Source organism: Triticum aestivum, chromosome 3D, assembly GCF_018294505.1.
Source record: "Triticum aestivum cultivar Chinese Spring chromosome 3D, IWGSC CS RefSeq v2.1, whole genome shotgun sequence".
Lineage (NCBI taxonomy): Eukaryota > Viridiplantae > Streptophyta > Magnoliopsida > Poales > Poaceae > Triticum > Triticum aestivum.
The window spans coordinates 550,129,621-550,145,753 of NC_057802.1; positions in this window are offsets into that span (position 1 = coordinate 550,129,621).

Below are 16,133 nucleotides of genomic sequence, written 5' to 3' on the forward strand. Positions count from 1 at the left end.
CCCCAGCTCGCCGCCACTCTCGGTGGCGCCGTCGATGACGCACGTGGCCTCCGTGGTTGTTGGCGTCTATGCGAGATGAGCCTGGCCGCCGCTCTTGGTGGCGCCGTCGACGACGCACGTGGCTCGTGGCCTCCGTGGTTGTTGGCACCGCCGGCGGCTTATGGTTGGTGCGCTGCTGCCTTCCCGCCATGTGCATGTGCTGCCGCTGCCGCTGCTGCTTGCAGCTGCCTCGCATCTGCTGCTTCGCTGCTACGTGCATGAGGGAGCTTGGGCGCGTTTGGTTGAAATCTTTGAAAGTGTCTGTATTGCATACTTGTCCCAGTTGGACCTGGTTGGGCAAATGCACGCTAAAAACCAACATCTGCATGTAATTTGATTGCCTACATTAGGCTTCCTGCATGAAGGAATCAAGTAGTCAGCACGCTATTTGGTTGCATGCGTCGCTGTTGTTAAACAAACAACATGTTGTTTGGTTGCAAACGGCTAAAGATGTGATCACCACTTCTCACTAGTGGTGATCTTACCACACACACTGAACATTGTTTTGTTCTAGCTAGGAAACAAATGGCACTTTATCCTAGCTACTAGCAAATGACAATACAAGTTATTAAGAGCCAGCATGGCTAAATAAGGATAGTTCAATGATGCTAACTATGTGCTTCCTCTTCCTCTGCTGCTTATGTGTTGCTTCCTCTTCCTCGCTTTTGCTGCTCCCTCTTCCTTCTTCTTCCTCTTGTTCTTCTGCTTCAGGTCCTTGTCCGACCTCTGTTATCCTTTCCTGAGCCCACTCCAACCTTTTGTTCTTTCATCCTTCGTTGTCGAATTCCTCCATACCATGGCCGGAGCTGATCACCTCATCAGGAGTCACATCTTCCTCCTCCGACACAAATTCATCAACTCCCCATTGCAGGATCCAGTTGTGAATGATGCAACATGCAAGAACAAGCTTCACCTGGGTAGCGTAAGGGTGGAATGGCTTCTGATCCAGGATCTTAAACCTTTTCTTGAAAGTTGCAAATGCCCTCTCAACAGTCATTCTAAGGCTGGAGTGTCTGAGATAGAACAGTTCCTAAGGAGCCTGGGATAGTTCATACCAGCAAACTCGTTCAGATGATACCTGGTTTTTCTGAAGGGTGGAAGAACACCTGGCGGACATGCATAGCCAGCATCTCCAAGGTAGAACTTGCCATCGGGGATGTTGATGCCATCATGACGACTCATGTTGTCACTGAGAATATTAGCATCATGTGCTGATCCTTCCTAGCTAGCCAGCACATATGTGAACTACAGATCGAAGTCAACAGCAGCTAGCACATTCTGGCTTGTGTAGTGGTTCCTCCCTCTATATGTTGCAGCTTGTGACCTCGGCACTCTGGCAGTGACACGAGTACCATCTATTGATCCAATGAAATCCTGGAATGGCATTACAATATGCTGTTAGCCTACTACAGAACAATAACAACATATCAAGGCATGAACTACAACAACATATCAAGTGCTCACCTTGAAGTATGGATACCATCTTGGGCTAGTGCGAATCTTGGTAGGAGTCCGGCCAGTTGGTGACTCGGTCATCTCTCCTCTGAGCTCCCCAACAGCATACAACACTTGCTTGAAGTACCTGGAGATGGTCTCCATTGATCTCCTCAAGGTGTTGTGTACAACCCTGAATCTCTGGTTATGACCAACAACATGGAGGAACATGGCGACTTACTCTTCCACAGTGGTGTGGATGCTATCTTCTAGCAGCCCCCTGCTCCTAAACGTCTGCACAAGCCTGGCGAAAGGTGTGCTCTTTTCATTCGAAGCATCCACAGAGCCTATGTGTCGTTGCAGTTGTAGATGTAGTTCAGATTCACTATCCTCTCTTGATCTCGGATTAACATCGGACCATACCGGATGCAAGGTCTCTCATTCCGACGAACAACTCTATTATGGACCAACAGGATCCAGGCTTGAACCACAGCTATCAGCGATGCTGCCTGAACTAGAAGCTTTGTCCGTTCATCCACAACCTAAGCGACATCCAGGATGCGGTCAGCGACGGCGCTATCGAACCTAAACGCTCCAATCGAACAACCTAACACATAACATAGGAGGTGGAGGGGGAGGGGGGTAGCTTACCAGCTTCGAGGTCGGGGGAGACATGGCGGAGGCGAGGAGGGCTGGACGGAGACGAAGAAGAAAGGGAGAAGCAGCTGTCGCCGCTGGGGACTGCGCCTGCCGCCTCTTGTCGCCGCAGGGGAGTGTCGCAACCGCAGATCTCAGTCGCCGCCGTCGTCCCAGCCGCAGATCTCTGTCGCCGCCGTCGTCCCAGCCACAGATCTCAGTCGCCGCCGCTGCCAGTGCCAACAACAAAGGAGGGTTTGTCCTACAGCTAGAGGTGAGCGAGGAAATGGGGTGGTGAGGGTATATTTGGCGCCATCCCGCCTCGAACGATTTTTCCCCTACCGCCATCTCTGCCCGCACCCCCCTGCACCGCGCCCTACGCCGTGTCTTTGTTTTGCACCCCACTCAGCCTGGCTCGCTGGAAATGGCCGAAGGCTGAGGGGTGCTTTAAGGTTCGTGCAGATGTGAGCCAGGTCGGCCTGCAGGCAGCCAAACGGCCCAATTTCATCCCGCCCGGGACTGGTTGGGCTGTATGCAGCCTACCAAACGCGTCCTTGGTGGCCGTCCGCCAGCGTACGAGCCGGAGAACGAATGGTGCGCGCCTGAAGCTGGAGGCGCTCAAGCACTACGCCGGCAGGCTGCTGCAGTTGCTCGAGTCCTCCGCCGGCGTGCTTCGAGTTCTCCATGGTTGTGTGCATGTATACAGGGGCGGAGCTGGAGCAGTTGTTACCCGATGCACCACTTTAACAAGGGATAATTTTTTTTAAGCAACGATGTATTGCATAAAAGGTGTATTTCATTACTTCTAGCACACATTATTGAATATAATCGAAAGAGATTTGTAAACACAAAATGTAGCTATCAAAATGCTTACAATGATGATAAAACAAGGGACAGAATTACTTGAAAAGGATGTCTTGCATTTCCAAATTCCAACATACATTATTAGACAAGAAGGTTCGGTAACCTGCAAGATACAAGTAGAATTAAACTTACTAGTAGAACATAATAAACTGCCCAAATCCTTTGAGCCATGAAATAATCAACCACTTGAGCATTGGTGACATTTTTCATTTTTCTTTCTCCATAAAACAAATAACATCATCACTCAAACTTTCTTCATTGAGGCGATTGCGCAAGCAAGTTTTGACCAGTTTTATAGCTGAAAAGCATTTGTGTGGTGCTTTTCTTTTGAGAAGAAACTTGTCCATAGTATCTATATTACAAATACAAATTACAAATGAGACTTATAGAGATAAATAAAATACACTCTAATTAGAAATTATAACCCTAGAAAATGTCCCACTCTTTGTCAAAACATAGTGATCTCTATTCTCTATTATATTCGCTACAATTTTATACAAGATTGTTGCAGCTTGTAAACAAAATTAGGAGAAGTATGACAAAGCCGCTACCTAAATTGTGCCCTTTTCTAATCTATGTGGACGGAAACCAGGCCTGATGGAGATGAAGATTAAAGACGGAAAGGTTGCGCAATTAGTTACCGAGCGCCGGACCGGCCAATGGCGTGCAGCGTCGTTCGCGTCGTCACCGTGCGACTGTCCGAGGAGACGACCCAGGCAGAGTGGCCGGCGGCGTCGGGCGGCCAGAGCGCTGCTGCATCCGCCAGTATACGTGACGGCGAATAACACATCTACAGAATCGATCGATCAGATTTATTTTATCGGAAAAACTAACGCCCGCACGTGTGGGCGTTTGCAGATCGCCCACATGCCTCCATCACCACTCATTTTGCCACGTAGAAATAAATGACATCAGCAGAAATCTTTTTGGTTTTCAGCTTAAAAATGTTTTATCTCCTAAATAAAAAAGCGAACTAAAAATCCGTTTTCACCATTAAATCTGTCTCGACGAGATCTTCAAAACTAGACCCCATGTTGATATGTTTCGACGAATTTTTTTTGCCCAGAAGTTGCCATGATGTTTACACTATAATTGCCATAGTGCTTAAACTAAAGTTGCCATGTGGCAACTTTAGCTTGTAGATCATGGCAATTTTAGTTTTTTGATGATGGCAATTCTAGTACTTTGACCATGAAAATACTTTTTTATTGAACCATGGCAATTTTAAGTGCATGTATCATATCAATTTTAGTTTATGGTGCATGGCAAGTCTAGTTTCTTAATTCTCCGTTTTATAATATGTAAAAATTTACTTTTAAATGTAAAAGAAAATAGTTGAAACATATCATGGCAACATCAGTGTAAATATCATGGCCATTCATGTGCAATAGACATGACAATTTTTAACAAAATAATTCGCCAAAATATATCGATATGAGATCTAGTTTTGAAGATCTCGTCGCGAGGGATTTAATGGTGAAAACGGATCTTCAATCGGATTTTTCATTTAAGAGATAAAACATTTTAAAAACTGAAAGTCCGAAAAGATTCTCGCATGCATGCATGCGGTGACGTGGCAATCTATGTGCATTAAAGACGTGTGGTGCATCTCCTTTCCTACCACACGTGTGGCAGTTATCGACGTCCTTTTTTATTGGAATCTGGATCGATTAGGACGTGTACGTAAGTGGATCGGCAGGCGAACTGTCGTGCATGTGTACGCACGCGTTCTGCTGCTTTGGGCTAGTGCGGAGGCCGGACACGAGGAGTGACCCTGATGCACTGTTCTTGGGCCACCCTGATGCACGGGGCCTTTTTAATATATAGGTACAAATAGCAAATTTTTCTACCCGTATTCCTGTGCATACGGGCCAGCCCAATGGGCTCCGCCCCTGCATGTATATGGGTGTGTGGATGTGTGAGACGGTAAGATAGATGAGGGATAGAAGATAAGGTGTGTGTGGTTGTGTGTGGCATGCATGTGTGTTTGTGATAGAGACGTGTGTGGTTCTGATGCATGGAGAGAGAGCGGGAGATACGAGATATGTGGCTGCCTGCTTGCCATGTTATCGATCCGTGGCACTGGATTTCAACCAATTCGAGGCAGGCACACTTTACCGAGTGCTGCTCTCGGAAAAGACCTGGTTAAAAATAATCAACATAAAGTCATTTAAATTGTGAAAGTAGCTAGAAATATAAAAAATTCATGAAACATGGGAATTAAGCATAATATAAGGTCTACTTAGTGTGAAAATTGAAGTGGTACCATTTTGCATCTTATTTTTTGTACTTGCTTCACAAAAATATACTATTTTTGACAGTTAAAAATGAAAAATAATTTTCTTTTACAGAAAAGTTGGTAACTCTATTTGACAACATTGTTTGTAATGGCAATATGAACCTGTATGTTTGATTTGGTCATATTATAATAAATTATGCAGTGGATATGGCCATCATCATCTTGGTCATTTGACTTGAAAGTTCATACACGATAGCCCGTTTTGTGAAGGAATTTTTTTCAAATTATTTATATTGAAATTTTGGTATTTTTCCTCGCAACTAGTACACATAAAAGAACTCCATGCGAAAGGATTGTAATTTTTTAACTTGTATTCCTTTTCTTTTATTTTTTTCTAAAACGGGGTCAAAATGGCCGACATGGCTATTCATCACAAGGTGTTGAATCTCTCAAAATTCTAAGTGGTTCTCCCATATAATGACTACTTGTGTACCTAAAAATATATTTTGCTAATTTTTATGACTGAGCTATCACACACTTGCAGTTCAATTTTGAATTACTTTCGGGAAATTGACGTAAAGCCATTTAAATGTGCGAAAGTAGCTAGAAAATTAGAAGAACCATGAAACTTGGGAATTGCGCATAAAGTATAGTCTACTTACTGTGATAATTGGAATGGCGCCATTTTGCACCCTGGTTTTGTACTTGCTTCACAAAAACACCCATTTTTGACACTTAGAAAATGAAATGATTTTTTTTGTACAAAAAAGTAGGAAACTCTATTTGGCAACATTGTTTGTAATGTCAAGATGCACCTATCTGTCCAATTTGCACTAGTGGAGAAAAGCCTAGTTACGACGTGCCAAAAATAGCCTTGGTGGCGTGGACACCCGACGCCACCAATATGGCGCCAGTGTTAAAAATTAGCATTGGTGTTGGCACCTACGCCATCAGTATTATAGACTGTAATGGCGTGCCGCGTTGTCCACGCCAGCATTATTAGTCATTAGTTGTGACGTTTCATGTTTTCTCAACGCCAGTAATTTGATTTTCAAATTTGAAATAAAAGTTGTACATCAGCAATTTCAGCCAAAATGACAGCATAATCCAGTTTAAGAACAGTCAATAAATCAACTATAAATAGACCCAATGACAACATTTAAGTTCAACAATGCACTTATTGATATAGTTCAACAAAGTAGGCAAAGTAACACACATATGAATGTACAAGTTCCAATAAATAGAGGTGATAATAACATGATATCTTCCATGCATGCCAACTAGCTAACTACGACTTTTCGGCAGGCGGAGTCAGGGTCATAGTCCGGAGTAAGTGAACCATCATCGCTGCCAGCAGGCTTGTAGTAGACCACGATCTCGTCACGATCGTAGTCGAGGTAGAACGTGGCTCTTTTCCCAACTTCTACCTCGTAAGCATTTGCAAGGGCTTTCCAACAAGGGCAACCGAAGTAGGTGCGGTTTGCGTCGTTGGTGACAAGACAATTGAATTTTTGGGCCGTCAGCATCTTCATGAGGGTGCACTGGAATGTGATGATGGCATCAACTGGAACTTTAAACTTCTCTAAGAAGTCACGCCTTGCCCCACAAGGGATGACCTGAGCAAAATTGAAAGAAAGAAGTAGCTAGCTAGTTACACAATTTTGGGCACAATCGTATACATCAGATGAAACTCAGTCAAAACATGTTCAACTAAAACCTACCGTCCTAGTTAGGAAGTAATTCAGCAGATCTATGAAGAACTTCTTATCCCTTTGGCATCTCACCGAACCATAGGTCTCATATGTGGCATCCATTTACTGCTTTCATGCATGAAGTTGAGAAAAATAAGAATACATAAGATGCACATAAATATAATGCAACATAAGCAGTTAGTACGAACCAGCACTATCCGCCCATCTAGTTATTAACACATACGTACTTGTAATAAAATAGTTTTACAAACCATGCGTAGTTCAAACATAAAACATGCATAAAGTTAAACAATTCATATGAAATAGGTAGCGCGTGCTAAGCTAGTGGCCAGAGGGACCGGCCTCGTCATCGTGCCTAGTCGACCTACGACGACACCCCTGCTGACCCTCCTCCTCACGCTCCAAGGCATCCCAGTCTGCGGGATCCTTCTTGATACGTCTCCAATGTATCTATAAATTTTTATTGTTCCATGCTATAATATATTCTGTTTTGGACATTAATGGGCTTTATTATACACTTTTATGTTATTTTTGGGACTAACCTATTAACCGGAGGCCCAGCCCAGAATTGCTGTTTTTTGCCTATTTCAGAGTTTCGTAGAAAAAGAATATCAAACGGAGTCCAAACGGAATGAAACCTTCGGGAACGTGATTTTCGGAATGAACGTGATCCAGAGGACATGGACCCTACGTCAAGACATCAACCAGGAGGGCACGAGGTAAGGAGGCGCGCCTACCCCCCTGGGCGCGCCCTCCACCCTCGTGGGCCCCATGTTGCTCCACTGACGTACTTCTTCCTCCTATATATACCTACGTACCCCCAAACTACCAGATACGGAGCCAAAAACCTAATTCCACCGCCGCAACCTTCTGTACCCATGAGATCCCATCTTGGGGCCTTTTCCGGAGCTCCGCCGGAGGGGGCATCGATCACGGAGGGCTTCTACATCAACACCATAGCCTCTCCGATGATGTGTGAGTAGTTTACCTCAGACCTTCGGGTCCATAGTTATTAGCTAGATGGCTTCTTCTCTCTTTTTGGATCTCAATACAATGTTCTCCCCCTCTCTTCTAGAGATCTATTCGATGTACTCTTCTTTTGCGGTGTGTTCGTTGAGACCGATGAATTGTGGGTTTATGATCAAGATTATCTATGAACAATATTTGAATCTTCTCTGAATTATTTTATGTATGATTGGTTATCTTTGCAAGTCTCTTTGAATTATCAGTTTGGTTTGGCCTACTAGATTGATCTTTCTTGCAATGGGAGAAGTTCTTAGCTTTGGGTTCAATCTTGCGGTGTCCTTTTCCAGTGACAGTAGGGGCAGCAAGGCATGTATTGTATTGTTGCCATCGAGGATAACAAGATGGGGTTTATATCATATTGCATGAGTTTATACCTCTACATCATGTCATCTTATTTAAAGCGTCACTCTGTTCTTATGAACTTAATACTCTAGATGCATGCTGGATAGCGGTCGATGTGTGGAGTAATAGTAGTAGATGCTGGCAGAAGTCGGTCTACTTGTCTCGGACGTGATGCCTATATACATGATCATACCTAGATATTCTCATAACTATGCTCAATTCTGTCAATTGCTCAACAAGTAATTTGTTCACCCACCGTAATACTTATGCTCTTGAGAGAAGCCACTAGTGAAACCTATGGCCCCCGGGTCTATTTTCCATCATATTAATCTCCCGTCAACAAGTTATTCCTAGCGTCGTCTTTATTTTGCTTTCTTTACTTTGCACCTTTATCATAAAAATACCAAAAATATTATCTTATCATATCTATCAGATCTCACTCTCGTAAGTGACTGTGAAGGGATTGACAACCCCTTTATTGCGTTGGTTGCGAGGATTTATTTGTTTGTGTAGGTGCGAGGGACTCGTGCGTGGCCTCCTACTGGATTGATACCTTGGTTATCAAAAACTGAGGGAAATACATATGCTACTTTGCTGCATCACCCTTTCCTCTTCAAGGGAAAACCAACGCAATGCTCAAGAGGTAGCAAGAAGGATTTCTGGCGCCGTTGCCGGGGAGTCTACGCAAAAGTCAACATACCAAGTACCCATCACAAACCCTTATCTCCCGCATTACATTATTTGCCATTTGCCTCTCGTTTTCCTCTCCCCCACTTCACCCTTGCCGTTTTATTTATCCTCGTGTGTTGGATTGCTTGCTTGTCACGATGGCTCAAGATAATACTAAATTGTGTGACTTTACCAATACCGGCAATAATGATTTTCTTAGCACTCCGATTGCTCCTCTTACCGATACTGAATCTTGTGAAATCAATGCTGCTTTGTTAAAACTTGTCATGAAAGATCAATTTGCTGGCCTTCCTAGTGAAGATGCCGCTACCCATCTAAATAGCTTCGTTGATTTGTGTGACATGCAAAAGAAGGAAGATGTGGATAATGATATTGTTAAATTGAAGCTATTTCCTTTTTCGCTTAGAGATCGTGCTAAAGCTTGGTTTTCATCTTTGCCTAAAAATAGTATTGATTCTTGGAATAAGTGCAAAGATGCTTTTATCTCTAAGTATTTTCCTCCCGCTAAGATCATCTCTCTTAGAAACGATATTATGAATTTTAAGCAACTTGATCATGAACATGTTGCACAAGCTTGGGAGAGGATGAAATTAATGATACGTAATTGTCCTACACATTGTTTGAATTTGTGGATGATCATACAAATTTTTTATGCCGGATTGAAATTTGCTTCTAGAAATCTTTTAGATTCAGCCGCGGGAGGCACTTTTATGAAAATCACTTTAGGAGAAGCTACTAAACTCCTAGATAATATTATGGTTAATTATTCTCAATGGCACACTGAAAGATCTACTAATAAAAAAGTGCATGCGATAGAAGAAATTAATTTTTTGAGTGGAAAGATGGATGAACTTATGAAATTATTTGCTACTAAGAGTGTTTCTTCTGATCCTAATGATATGCCTTTGTCTACTTTGATTGAGAATAATAATGAATATATGGATGTGAATTTTGTTGGTAGGAATAATTTTGTTAACAACGCGTATAGAGGAAACTTTAATCCTAGGCCATACCCTAGTAACTCCTCCAATAATTATGGTAATTCCTACAACAATTCTTATGGAAATTTTAATAAGATGCCTTCTGAATTTGAGACTAGTGTTAAAGAATTTATGAATTCACAAAAGAATTTCAATGCTTTGCTTGAAGAAAAATTGCTTAAAGTTGATGAATTGGCTAGGAACGTTGATAGAATTTCTCTTGATGTTGATTCTTTGAAACTTAGATCTATTCCACCTAAGCATGATATCAATGAGTCTCTCAAGGCCATGAGAATTTCCATTCATGAGTGCAAAGAAAGAACCGCTAGGATGCGTGCTAAGAAAGATTGCTTTGTGAAAGCGTGCTCTTCTAATTTCTATGAAAATAAAGATGAAGATCTAAAAGTTATTGATGTGTCCCCTATTAAATCTTTATTTTGCAATATGAATCTTGATAATGATGGGACTGAATATGATCCACCTTTACCTAGAAGGCGTTCCAAAAATTCGGAGTCTTTAGATCTTGATGCAAAAATTAGTAAAAGTGGGATTGAAGAGATCAAAACTGTAGATATTAATGAACCCACTATTTTGGATCTCAAGGAATTTAATTATGATAATTGCTCTTTGATAGATTGTATTTCCTTGTTGCAATCCGTGCTAAATTCTCCACATGCTTATAGCTAACATAAAGCTTTTACTAAACATATCGTTGATGCTTTGATGCAATCTTATGAAGAAAAACTTGAGTTGGAAGTTTCTATCCCTAGAAAACTTTATGATGAGTGGGAACCTACTATTAAAATTAAAATTAAATATCATAAGTGCTATGATTTATGTGATTTGGGTGCTAGTGTTTCCACGATCCCAAAAACTTTGTGCGATTTGCTAGGTTTCCGTGATTTTGATGATTGCTCTTTAAACTTGCACCTTGCGGATTCCACCATTAAGAAACCTATGGGAAGAATTAATGATGTTCTTGTTATTGCAAATAGGAATTATGTGCCCGTAGATTTTATTGTTCTTGATATAGATTGCAATCCTTCATGTCCTATTATTCTTGGTAGACCTTTCCTTAGAACGATTAGTGCAATTATTGATATGAAGGAAGGAAATATTAGATTCCAATTTCCGTTAAGGAAAGGCATGGAACACTTTCCTAGAAAGAAAATAAAATTACCATATGAATCTATCATGAGAGCCACTTATGGATTGCCTACCAAAGATGGCAATACCTAGTCTATCCTTGCTATTATGCCTAGCTAGGGGCGTTAAACGATAGCGCTTGTTGGGAGGCAACCCAATTTTATTTTTAGTTTTTTGCTTTTTGCTTCTGTTTAGGAATAAATATTTGATCTAGCCTCTGGTTAGATTTGTCTTTATGTTTTAATTAGTGTTTGTGCCAAGTTTAACCTATAGGATCTTCTTGGATGATAGTTATTTGATCTTGCTGAAAATTTCAGAAACTTTCTATTCATGAAAATAATTGTTAAAAATCATCAGAACGTGATAAAATAGTGATTCCAATTGATGCTGATCAATAAACAAATTTCCTAGGTCGTCCTATTTTGGATAAATTTTTGGAGTTCCAGAAGTTTGCGTTAGTTACAGATTACTATAGACTGTTCTGTTTTTGACAGATTCTGTTTTTCGTGTGTTGTTTGCTTATTTTGATGAATCTATGGCTAGTAAAATAGTTTATAAACCATATATAAGTTGGAATACAGTAGGTTAACACCAATATAAATAAATAATGAGTTCATTACAGTAACTTGAATTGGTGCTTTGTTTTCTTTCGCTAACGGAGCTCACGAGATTTTCTGTTAAGTTTTGTGTTGTGAAGTTCTCAAGTTTTGGGTAAAAGAGTTGATGGATTATGGAACAAGGAGTGGCAAGAGCCTAATCTTGGGGATGCCCATGGCACCCCAAGATAATATAAGGACACCAAAAAGCCAAAGCTTGGGGATGCCCCGGAAGGCATCCCCTCTTTCGTCTACTTCCATCGGTAACTTTACTTGAAGCTATATTTTTATTCACCACATGATATGTGTTTTTCTTGGAGTGTTTTGTATGATTTGAGTCTTTGCTTTTTAGTTTACCACAATCATCTTTGCTGTACACACCTTTTGAGAGAGACACACATGATTCGAAATTTATTAGAATACTCTATGCGCTTCACTTATATCTTTTGAGCTATATAGTTTTTGCTCTAGTGCTTCACTTATATCTTTTAGAGCACGGCGGTGGTTTTATTTTATAGAAATTATTATTCTCTCATGCTTCACTTATATTATTTTGAGAGTCTTAAACAGCATGGTAATTTGCTTAAATTGGGAAATTAAACCTAATATGTTAGGTATTCAAGACTAGTAAAAAAAACTTTCTTACGAAGGTGCTGAATGTTAAGAGAAGTTTGATGCTTGATGATTGTTTTGAGATATGGAGGTAGTGATATTAAAGTTGTGCTAGTTGAGTAGTTGTGAATTCGAGAAATACTTGTGTTGAAGTTTGCAAGTCCCATAGCATGCACGTATGGTAAAGGTTATGTAACAAATTTGAAACATGAGGTGTTCTTTGATTGTCCTCCTTATGAGTGGCGGTCGGGGACAAGCGATGGTCTTTTCCTACCAATCTATCTCCCTAGGAGCATGCGCGTAGTGCTTGGTTTTTGATGACTTGTAGATTTTTGCAATAAGTATGTGAGTTCTTTATGACTAATGTTGAGTCCATGGATTATACGCACTCTTACCCTTCCATCATTGCTACCCTCTTTGGTACCGTGCATTGCCCTTTCTCACATTGAGAGTTGGTGCAAACTTCGCCGGTGCATCCAAACCCCGTGATATGATACGCTCTTTCACACATAAATCTCCTTATATCCTCCTCAACAGCCACCATACCTACCTATTATGGCATTTCCATAGCCATTCCGAGATATATTGCCATGCAACTTTCCACCGTTCCGTTTATTATGACACGCTCATCATTGTCATATTGCTTTGCATGATCATGTAGTTGACATCGTATTTGTGGCAAAGCCACCGTTCATAATTTTTCATACATGTCACTCTTGATTCATTGCTATCCCAGTATACCGCCGGAGGCATTCTTATAGAGTCATACTTTGTTCTAGTATCGAGCTGTAACCATTGAGTTGTAAATAAATAGAAGTGTGATGATCATCATCCATAGAGCATTGTCCCTGAAAAAAAAGAGAAAGGCCAAATAAAAAAAGAAGGCCCAAAAAAAAGAGAATAAAAAGGGACAATGCTACTATCCTTTTTTTCCACACTTGTGCTTCAAAGTAGCACCATGATCTTCATGATAGAGAGTCTCTTGTTTTGTCACTTGCATATACTAGTAGGAATTTTTCATTATAGAACTTGGCTTGTATATTCCAACAATGGGCTTCCTCAAATGCCCTAGGTCTTCGTGAAAGCAAGTTGGATGCACACCCACTTAGTTTCTTTTGTTGAGCTTTCATGTATTTATAGCTCTAGTGCATCCGTTGCATGGCAATCCCTACTCCTTGCATTAACATCAATCGATGGGCATCTCCATAGCTCATTGATTAGCCGCGTTGATGTGAGACTTTCTCCTTTTTTGTCTTCTCCACATAACCCCCATCATTATATTATATTCCACACATAGTGCTATATCCATGGCTCACGCTCATGTATTGCGTGAAGGTTGAAAAAGTTTGAGATTACTAAAGTATGAAACAATTGCTTGGCTTGTCATCGGGGTTGTGCATGATGAGAGCATTCTTGTGTGACGAAAATGGAGCATGACTAAACTATATGATTTTGTAGGGATGAACTTTCTTTGGCCATGTTATTTTGAGAGGACATAATTGCTTAGTTAGTATGCTTGAAGTATTATTACTTTTATGTCAATATTAAACCTTTATCTTGAATCTTTCGGATCTGAATATTCATACCACAATTAGGAGAATTACATTGAAGTTATGCCAAGTAGCATTCCACATCAAAAATTCTGTTTTTATCATTTACCTACTCGAGGACGAGCAGGAATTAAGCTTGGGGATGCTTGATACGTCTCCAACGTATCTATAATTTTTGATTGTCCCATGCTATATTATATTCTGTTTGGGACATTAATGGGCTATACATTTTTATATTTTTTGGGTACTAACCTATTAACCGAAGGCCCAGCCCAGAATTGTTGTTTTTTGCCTATTTCAGAGTTTCGCAGAAAAAGAATATCAAACGGAGTCCAAACGGAATGAAACCTTCGGGAACGTGATTTTCGGAACGAACGTGATCCAGAGGACTTGGACCCTACGTCAAGACATCAACCAGGAGGGCACGAGGTAGGGGGGCACCTGGGCGCGCCCTCCACCCTCGTGGGCCCCACGATGCTCCACCGACGTACTTCTTCCTCCTATATATACCTACGTACCCCCAAACTACCAGATACGAAGCCAAAATCCTAATTCCACCGCCGCACCCTTCTGTACCGTGAGATCCCATCTTGGGGCCTTTTCCGGAGCTCCGCCGGAGGGGGCATCGATCACGGAGGGCTTCTACATCAACACCATAGCCTCTCCGATGATGTGTGAGTAGTTTACCTCAGACCTTCGGGTCCATAGTTATTAGCTAGATGGCTTCTTCTCTCTTTTTGGATCTCAATACAATGTTCTCCCCCTCTCTTGTGGAGATCTATTCGATGTAATCTTCTTTTGCGGTGTGTTTGTTGAGACCGATGAATTGTGGGTTTATGATCAAGTTTATCTATGAACAATATTTGAATCTTCTCTGAATTCTTTTATGTATGATTGGTTATCTTTGCAAGTCTCTTCGAATTATCAGTTTGGTTTGGCCTACTAGATTGATCTTTCTTGCAATGGGAGAAGTGCTTAGATTTGGGTTCAATCTTGCGGTGTCCTTTCCCAGTGACAGTAGGGGCAGCAAGGCACGTATTGTATTGTTGCCATCGAGGATAACAAGATGGGGTTTATATTATATTGCATGAGTTTTTCCCTCTACATCATGTCATCTTACTTAAAGCGTTACTCTGTTCTTATGAACTTAATACTCTAGGTTCATGCTAGATAGCGGTCGATGTGTGGAGTAATACTAGTAGATGTAGGCAGGAGTCGGTCTACTTGTCTCGGGCGTGATGCCTATATACATGATCATACCTAGATATTCTCATAACTATGCTCAATTCTGTCAATTGCTCAACAGTAATTTGTTCACCCACCGTAATACTTATGCTCTTGAGAGAAGCCACTAGTGAAACCTATGGCCCCCGGGTCTATTTTCCGTCATATTAATCTCCCGTCAACAAGTTATTTCTAGTGTCGTCTTTATTTTGCTTTCTTTACTTTGCATCTTTATCATAAAAATACCAAAAATATTATCTTATCATATCTATCAGATCTCACTCTCGTAAGTGACCGTGAAGGGATTGACAACCCCTTTATTGCGTTGGTTGCGAGGATTTATTTGTTTGTGTAGGTGCGAGGGACTCGTGCGTGGCCTCCTACTGGATTGATACCTTGGTTCTCAAAAACTGAGGGAAATACTTACGCTACTTTGCTGCATCACCCTTTCCTCTTCAAGGGAAAACCAACGCAGTGCTCAAGAGGTAGCACTCCTCTGCGCTCTTCCTGGCTGCATACTGAAGTAACATCATCTTGTTGGCCTCCATGAGTTTGTCATCTCCCGCAAGCCCGCTCACCAATGGGTCAAAGAACTACATCTCGGCCTCTTGGTCTCCTTCTCCTCAACCCTAGTGCATATCCTCATGTTCTCAGGCGCGATGAACATCGCGAACTCACGACACTCAGGGAAGTTCAGATTCGTCCCTTCCTGAAAGAACTCTACTGCCATGGCATCATAAGCGCGTGCCGCTAACTCCGGGGTATCCCAATGGCCAAGTTCGTGGACGACATTGTGCTCCTAATGGTGGCATAGTACTTATTTCCCTTCTCTCGCACACCACGAAACTTCGGAGCCATCTGTGACGATGCATATATATAACTAACAAGTTAGTAAAAAATGAGCATATTAATGAGTACCTGCAAAAGCTACAATGCATAAAATGTTCTTTCACCACAAGTACACTATTAGAAATAGAATAAAATTACACTATATAAAATCATAGTCTACAACTACACTACATTCTTTCACCACAAGTACACTA